A 9,837-nucleotide genomic window follows, 5' to 3' on the forward strand; every position below is an offset into this window, starting at 1 on the left:
GATTTTCTGACTAAGATAATTTGGTGGAATATCTGCTTGTTGTAGCCTAGGTTCTGAATCCTGCTCTTATCTGAACCTATTCAGTTGATTTCCTGATTATTCTTCACGCTTTTTCTCTTACTATAAGATATCCAAAATCTTAGCCTTAGAGTACTGAGGGAAGGAGCAGAGAGGGCAAAAGAAATGGTAGAACATCAGAAAATGACTGTTAGAGTAGTATCCTACATTCTGGCATTTAAAACTTGGCAGTGGGTATGAGCATGCACTTATGCAAATGAATGAGGATGTATGAGTCAAGCACGATATACAACTTGATAGAAGATGTTAACAGGTTTTAGATAACTACATAAGTATAATACAAATTATGATCATTTGTATGCTTACTATTTATTCTTAATGCTAACTGTTGCTTGCTATTTATTCCTAATGACCAATAAGTTTGTCTATTTCATTATGAAGTATTATATTTAGAAAATTATATTTCTTCTAAACCTTATTTCGTCCCCATATTTTGCTTAGAATACCTACTGGCAATATGCCTTAGTTATTTGTTAACTATTATAAAGAGAATGGATACTTGCCATGTGTTGATTATTTTTTTCTCTCTCCAGGGCACTTAGTGTGGTATATTTCATGCTTGAATTTTTATTATAACAGGCCTCCCAAAGATAAGCGTAATAGGGTAAAATTTCAGGTTGTGTTGCCGGCCAGTGGAGGAGTTATTTTGGGGAAGAAGAGCTTGTCAAAATTCCAGATTTCTGTCTCTGACAGCAATCTTCTACTTGACAGTTCTCTCACAGTTTTAGTGTTAGTATGTTCATTGTTTCCTACAATGTTGAGATACTTTTTTCTTCCTTGCCGATTTCAGATCATCATAGTCTAGCCCTTTGACCCTTGTATTATACTTCTTTCCTTTGTTATTTCATCAGTTTAGTTTTGCAATTTTATTCAGTCAATTCACCCTTTGAGTTTTGAGGTCCTACAATCAAGCTACTGAGCATTGCTGGCAATCAATCAATCAATGTACCTCCACTTAATTATGCTGACAGGTCCTCCTTAAAAATTGTTGTACTTCACCAGACACTCTTTCCATGTGGAGTTGAAATCACTTCTTATTTCCAATATTCCCATCATGTCTTCAAATCTCTTTCTTCTAAACCTTCCTTCTCATACTCAGCAAGTGATGTTGTCTCCAATGTATCTGCAAAATTAAAAATCATCAGCCAAGAATTTTGACATTTCTGTGCATTTTAGCCATCTTTTCATTGTTTTTGTCTCAATTACAGTGGGTTTTCCCATCCTAAAACCCGTTGTTTGATCTGTGCTACTTTTTCTTTCAGTCATTCCTCTTTTTCCCACTCTTCAACATCTCATTCTTTTTTCCCTTTTTCTTTAGTAATGAAACATATCTAAGAATCTACATTGAAAGAGCCTTTCTTGACCACATTCCCTTATAATTACCACTTTTACCTCCTATTACTTTCCTAGATGAGCTACTTTAACGACATATGTAAATTAAATATTTTCTTTCCTTTACTCAAAATGAAATTTTTAGGTATTAAATGTTATACTCTTCAGTTAATGTACTCTCCTATCAATTACCTGCATGCTAAACTAGATAGTCACTTCCCCTCCTTAACTTTCTTGATCTTTCTGTAAGCAGTATAATTTGACATTTGCATTACTTTCCCAGATGTATCATAACAAAATACTACAAACCAAGTAGTTTAAAACAAGAGAAATTTATTTTTCACCATTTGTGAGGCTAGAAGTCTGAAATCAAGTCATGGGCAAGATTAGTCCTTGCGGAGTCTCTGAGGGAGGAAATGTTCTATTCCCTTCTCCTAGCTTCTGTTGGTTGCTGGCAATCTTTGGGGTTCCTTAGTTTATAGATGCATCACTCCAACCTCTACCTCTGTTATTACGTGGTGTTTTCCCTGTGTCCTTCACATTATCATTCCTGTATATTTCTCTGTGTGTACATTTCTTCTTCTTTTAAGGACAGCAGACATGTGATTAGGGACAACTCCAAATCGAATTTCAACTTGATTTCTTGTTCAAAATCCTATTTCCAAATATGGTCACATTCACAGGTACTGGACGCTAGTATTAGAACATAGTTTTGGGGGTAGGGGGAACACAATTCTTCCCACAACTGTACACCCTCTGGCTCCTCAAAATTCATGTCTTTCCCATGTGCAAAGTATATTCACACCATCCAATATCCCCCAAAATCTTAACCCATTCTCCACTACAAACTCTAGGTCCAAAATTTTATTTAAATATCCACTCAAAAATTCCCCAGTCTCATCATCTAAATGAGATATGCATGAGACTCTGGGTATTGTCCATCCTTGGGCAAAATTGCTCTTTATGCACAGGCCTCTGAAACTAGGAAACAAGTTATCTTTTGCCAAAATAAGTGATGGAACAGGCACAAGATAGACATTCCTATTCCAAAAGGGAGATAATGAAAGGAATTAAGGGATCACTGGTCTAAAGCAAGTTTGCAACCCATGAGGAAAAAATTATTAATATCAGGGCCTGAGAATTATCATTGGTGGCTTGATGCTTTGTCCTCTGGGTCTGTGGAGGTTTCACCCTGGCCTCAATTGCATAACAAATAAATTACTTTTATGTTTACAGACAGAAAACATAATTTAAAGATATTTAACTCCATTGATATATATCAGTGTTACCATTGTGTTCATGACTTTGATTTTTTATCTGTACACATTTCTGTGTTTCTACATTTATATTGTTTATAAATCTTTTAAAGTGAAATACAAAAATAAATAAATAAATAAATAAATTGTAAAAAGAAAAATGACCTGGCTTAGAAACTCCTTGGTGGTGAGAGAGAAGGGGACAAATGGAAAATGTTTTTTGAATCTGAACGGCTAGTTGAAAGAAATATCCTTTTTACTATGGTTGAGAAGATGTGGTCTACTAAACAAAAATCACACATGAAGATTTATAATGCTTTGGTATTGTTTACTAACTGATTATTAGTCAGCTAGTAAACTGACTAGCTAATTGCATCTGATGACATATAAATGATATTACTGTAATAGCTCCAAAAATATCAAAAGACATTTTAACAAAATCAGACATTACATACTAATTATCAAATTAGTGTTCTACAGTTTAGTAAGTTGTGGCTTTGAGGAAGTGAATCAACCAATAAACATCTCGTCTTTTATTATTTATTTTTGACTGCTCCGGGGAAACTGTGAGGAGCACAAGCTTTGGAAACTGATTGATTAAGGTTTACTGGAAACTCTCACTCTTTTTAATTTACTGACCCTATCTTCTCTTAGGCTCCATTTCATCCTCAGTAAAATTGTGATATTTATATTTAACCATATATCTTTTGTATAAAATGTTTACTAAATGGGAATTGAATTTATAATTTCTCTATTAGTTTTAGTCCCTAAGTATAGAAAATGATTTTATAAAAATAATAGCAACTTGTATGTTCATAAAGCAACTTGTATGTTCTAGACTTCCAAGCATGTTCTTTACATTAATTAACCTATTTATATGTCCTAAGTGTCCTAAACAAATGATATTATTATTATTCTCATTTTTGGATTAGGAAATGAGGCAAAAGAGATTAAAGACGTTATCTGAAGTCACACGTAATATCTAGGAAATAGTGGAAGGCACAGTTGTACCCAGAATCTGGTACCAGAGTCTAGGATCTTAGTCACACTATCAAACAATCTTTCTAAGAAAACAAGCAAGCAAACCATGTAAAGGTTGGCAAACAAATCACATAAAAAGTTAGAACTACAACTAAATACAATTTAATACATTGTTCTTTTCTCAAATAGCTCTACCCCAATCAACTCATCTTCAAGAGAAAAACAAAACAAAACCAAACAAATGGAGCAAACAAAAAACTGTCAAATAGTAAAGCATGAACATTTTCTAGTTAAAATTGATGGTTCAAAGATGTCATCATTCTGCTTTTCTGTCTGAAACTAACAAATAAACAAACACAAAACAATAAAAATATGTACAAATACAAAAGAAAACTTCAGTGGAACCTGTGGGTAATTTCAACTCCAGATTACAATAAACAGAGCAGCATTGGCTCATCCAATCAAATTGAATTAATGCCAAGGGGGATAGCTGCCAAGTGGGAATAAATTGGTAGAGTTCATAGTTTTCCTAATAAATGGGATACTCAAAGGAGTTGAATCAATCATTTTCTGCTAAGTGTCTTAGTCTGTTTTATGTTGCGCTAACAGAATGCCCTAGACTAATTTATAAAGAAAAAAGATTTATTTAGCTCACAATTCTCCAGGCTAAAACTTCAAGGGCATAGCCCTGGTTTCTGGCAAGTTTGTGCTGTGTCATAACATGGCAGAGAAGGTAAAAGGGGAAGTGGAAACATGCAGAGAAAGAAAATCCTAGGGGCTAAAGCCCTGGCTGTAGAATAACCACTCTTTGCAGGAACACTTCTATGAGAACTAATCCAGTTTTGGACAGCAAGAACCAACTCACTACCAAACCATTCATAAGATACCCATGCCCTTCACCCAAACACCTCCCACTAGGTCCCATCTCCCAATATCACGGCATTTGGGATCAAATTTCAATCTGAGTTTTGGTAGAGACGAACTCAAACCATAGCACTTAGACTCTAATTATATGATTGCTCCAAAGGACTGTGTGAACATTTGTGAGTCCTACGTAACAACAAAAGGTGGCAAGAGAAGTAAAATTAAATGAAGACATTGGAATTGAAGCCATTTCACCAGAATGGATTCTGTGATGATTTAGAGTAAAGGTAAAATTTAGTTGTCAGTTTTGCAGTTGCTGATCTAGAGAGCCAAAGAAATTTGAGAGACAACTTATTACATAAAAATTAAAAGGTGGGAGCTTCATTATGAGGCATGAGAAGTTCACACGCCAGAGGAGACATTCATCAGAAAGTGTTCAGTGGTAACAGAACAACAGAACTATATCCGGACTCCTATCACCAAGACCAAAACTTAGGCTTTTTTTTGGGAAATAGCTGGCCAGAAAGAACAATTTGCATCCACACACATTCAAAGATAAACAAAAATCAATTTAAAAAATCACTAAAACCTATGTAAAGATTTTATACAAAAGAAAAAAGAGACATGATAAAGAAATGTCAGAAAAATAATAAGTACTTTAAAATGCCAATAAAATTAGTGAATGAAAACTAAAGAAATTTAAAGAAATAGTCAATTACATGAAACCCAAAGAATAAAAAATATTATAAAAATAAAATCATATTAGATGCAGAAATAAAAAATTTCTATTACATGAAACAGAACATGAAGGATAGGTCTGAAAGGAATCAAACAAAAAATGAAATAACAAGATTATAAAGGAAATTATAGCCATAGAATAAGTGATCCAACACATTCATAGAGTATCTAGAAAGAATCAAATAAATGGAATGAGAAAAATTACACAAAAATACAATATAAGAGAATCATGTCATCAAAAATGGAGTAGGGAATTCCAAAATTCTATCCCTTCACAAAAGCAATAAACTGACAAAAATTATCAGAATCAGCTTTTAGAATTCTGGAAACTAACATAAAGCTTACAGCAATCAGAACAATACTTAATTAAAAAAACAGCTGACTTTCAATATATTAAAATACCGTGGCCCTATCCCCTACTCCCCAGCTCAATGGCGATATATGAATGAAAAGAAACTGTTCCTATAAAAGAAAAGCTAAATCTAGATTCAGAAAGATTAATAATGTTACAATCAAAATTTACTCAAAAGAATAAAGTCAATATATATTCAAACAAGGTTAGTAGGTCTTTGGATAAGAAAATAATTTTATAAGTAACAGGTTAAAATATCAAATTACTCATAAGTTTAATAAATCAATATGGCCTTGGTTTTGTAAAACAACAATATCCATTGGAAGACAGTTGAGAAAGTCTTCAAACTTCTTAGGGAAATAATGTGTTGCAAGGAATTTTTATCCATTGATTAAACTTGTGTTCCAATGTAAAGATAACAGAAAGACATCTTCAAATATGCAAGGAATCAGGTCTTATAGCAGTGATGAATGTTTCCTAGAAGATAATAAAAAAATACTCCAACAAGCAAACAAACAAACAAACGTCAGATAATTTCTTTGGAATTAAAACCCAGCCAACAAAGGGAGAACTGGAGAAGCTATAATTTAAAGATGGAGCCCATGAGCAAGAGCTAGGTATGAGCCACTGTGCTGACTCCAAGGTGATTGATTGACATCCTGACCACATTGTTCTAAACACCAACACAAAACATAGTCACAAATTACATGGGTAGCATTTTGTATAGCCTCTGTGAAAGAGCACGTCATATCACAAAAGTTTCCCTTGAAAGTCCTTTATATCCACCATAAAATATAGTTTGTGCACATGGCATATTTCCTAAAGAATGAAATAGCTGGTCTTAAAACTTTGGAATGTATTGTTGCTTCTGCAGCTCAACTCAAGATAAAGATTATATTGTATTTTGAGTTCAGCTTGTATAAAAATGCACATTTAAAACACTAGAATCATGCTTGTTTATGAAAAATCTTTACACTATGAGAGTGTAAAGATCTTTACACTATGAATGACCAATTGAGAGTTTTGTCTCCAATTTCCTCCTCTCTAGGACAAATCAAGGTAATGAGAAGGGAAATGAGAAGGGTATTATCTGTACAATGTAAATTATTTCTCTCTCTCCTGTTTTCCTTTTCTTTTGATCTCTCAACTCTTTTCTTTCCTTGTTTCTCAAGTATATTCACTGAAATTTAAGAAAGTTAAATATGTGTGTGATGTAGAATCGTAGAGTGAGGTTGATGATTATTTTGCCATCTGCATTTTTACCCTCAAAATAATTTGGAGATAATTTTGCAAAGCAATAAAAACATATTTATATGAATTTGCCAAAAAAGAAGATAATTCCAGTAACTAGGTTTTATTTATTTATTTATTTATTTATTTATTTTATTTTTATTTTTTTGCTTTTTTCATAAGACACAATTCTGTTCAAGTAACTATAGGGTGGTAGTTGATTATATGCAAACAATAGGATTTTCCATATTGATTCAATAGGTACAGGTGATATAATTGAGAGAAAAATTAATTTTTCAAAACTCATTAAAGTATATAACACCAAATGTAAGAACTGCTGGTTTATGTAGGGGGAGGTTGGGGAATGGAATTATTCAGTTTGTTTTCATTCCTTGAAATAAGAGCTCCTCAGATGCTAATTAAATCAAGTTAATCCCTAAAATTGTAGGATTCTATGATTGGTGTATACTTTCTGTGCTACATATTAATGTGCTATCATTTGAAAGAAGAATTAGAAATTAGTGTGCACTGAAGGTGCTGGTATCTTTACTTACATATGACTCATTTGTGGTTGGTATATTTTTTCATTTAAATATTATGATCATTGCATAAGTTCTAGAAGAGTAACATTATGTTAAATAGAAAATAGATAATTTAAGCTGGGCGTGATGGCTCACACCTGTAATCCCAACACTTTGGGAGGTTGAGGTGGGTGAGTTCAAGACCAACGTGGCCAACATGGTGAAACTCTGTCTCTGCTTAAAAAAAAAAAAAAAAGGTGTATATATATATATACACACACACAAGTTTAACTAAAAAGATAACATCTGATACTGAAGCACCTATAGGTGCTAGTGCACCTATGATTGAAAATTAGGGAATGATGACCTTTTTACTGGGAAGTTGGTGCATTTTTATTATCTGCTGAGGCTGTCTCCAATCATGCTAAACATCTCCCCAAGTACTAATCATAATTATTGTCAGTGCTCTTATCACTAAGTTGCATACATTTTGAGAGATGTCCTTAATCCTATTTTCCCCATATGCCCCATTTTTTAAAATGACATATTAGAAATGCCTGTGCATAATTATTACTAATATTTCTTTTTTGTGAATGAGAAAACTGAATAACACAGAAGTAATTTGAACCTTAATTGGCAGAGCCAGGATTAAAATTTAGGTATTTCAACAGCAGGGGCTATAGTCTTAAACACCATGCTCACTGGCATCAATTTAATTGAGAATTCACTGGAAGAGGCCAATGTGGTTTTTCTATGTTGAATCATCACACAGGGTAAAACAGGATGAAACAAACAAAAAAACCACCAACAGTTTCTAAAATATCAACAAAATGGAAAATAAAAGATAATACTTTTAAAAATTATTTCTATTTCAATGTATATTTAATTTATATTCCATACTAATTAGGTATTTTGAATATCATCACTGATTGTGAGGAAATGGGTTCTTATGTTCCATATTATAAACAAAACACCTATGAGGGTATTTCCTTTGATGGCTTCCTTAGTAACCCGAAAATCAGATTTCTAATAGGAATCAAATTGCTTAATAGAAAAAGATGAAAGATTTCTAGTAAACTATAGCCAAATACCTAATGGTAATATAGTCTAGGGTTTACATAATTATGTGATCAAGGGCAAGAAGTCTCTTTCTCTTCTTTCTCCCTTGTCCTCCATCTCCCTCTCAACAGAAATTGCAGTCTTAATTTAATAGGTTTATTTTAAGAAAAATCTGTTTTCCAATCTATAGAGTAAATTGGTTTTCGTTTAGTAATGAGGTATGAGAGAATTGTATTAATTTTGAAACAGCCCTCATGACCTCATTATTTTTGAGGTTTTCTGTGGAAAAACTAAATTCCCAGGTTAGTTGAACCTCTAGATTTAAAATTATTTTAGGGCTTCAAAAATGGTTTATGTAAAATAAAATCATATGAAAATTTGAAAATGCTGAAAAAATAAAATGTTAAAAGTCTACATGGATAGTTATATTTATAAAGCTTTTAAAAGCTGGGAATTATTTCATCCAATTGAATATAAGTGAGTCTAACCTCAGCCTCTCCTCCTTATAACACTGTTCTCCAGTGACGTACAGATACTCCATGTAGTGCTGGAGAGGAGTCACTAGGATGTGGAAGAACATATTGGAACTCTTTCATTATTTTTATTATCTTCTACATGTTCTATATTACTGGTGCATATCGTAAAAATTTACATGATATATTAGTAAAGTAGAACAAATGTATAATTTATACCATAATAACCATATATGCATGTATGTGTGTACATACATTGATATTTGCACTGGTGAACTGTTATAAAAGATCTTTACGCTGTGCTTCACTGCCCTGTTTCCTTTCTGCTACCACCATTCCCCAACTACAGAGAAGGTGGGCATGTTGCTTTCTGTCCCTAGCAGATTTTCCCCTGTTGGCATCAATTACCAGGACTACAATGATGCTGGGGTGACACAAAACTGCATCTACTCTTGTTTGTACCATCTTTCTGAGTTCCAGTGGTGGTGAGACAAGTGGGGTTTCATTTTATATATACTAACTTTATATTACCTTGGACAATCATGCCTACAATTTCCACTTTACATGGCAGACTCTTCATCCAAGCTCATTGTCTTTTACTCCATCTAGCAGGTATTAATCCTTTATTCAGAGGTTTAAAATTATTCCGCTGGAAGTACTAGACTAATAGACTTATTGATATGTTAGGGGAGGGCAAGTAAAACTATTTTGGAGAAAAAAATCTTGAATAAATCATTATTAAAATAAAAATTTCTGATCCTAGTCTTTGCAATGTTTACCACTGGCCCTTTCTTGGTTGCTATATTTTGTTACCAGACCATTAGAAAATATCATCTGGGGGGCGGAGCAAGATGGCCGAATAGGAACAGCTCCAGTCTCCAACTCCCAGCGCGAGCGACACAGAAGACCGGTGATTTCTGCATTTTCAACTGAGGTACTGGGTTCATCTCACT

This window comes from Theropithecus gelada, chromosome 5 (assembly GCF_003255815.1).
Source record: "Theropithecus gelada isolate Dixy chromosome 5, Tgel_1.0, whole genome shotgun sequence".
NCBI classification, from domain to species: domain Eukaryota; kingdom Metazoa; phylum Chordata; class Mammalia; order Primates; family Cercopithecidae; genus Theropithecus; species Theropithecus gelada.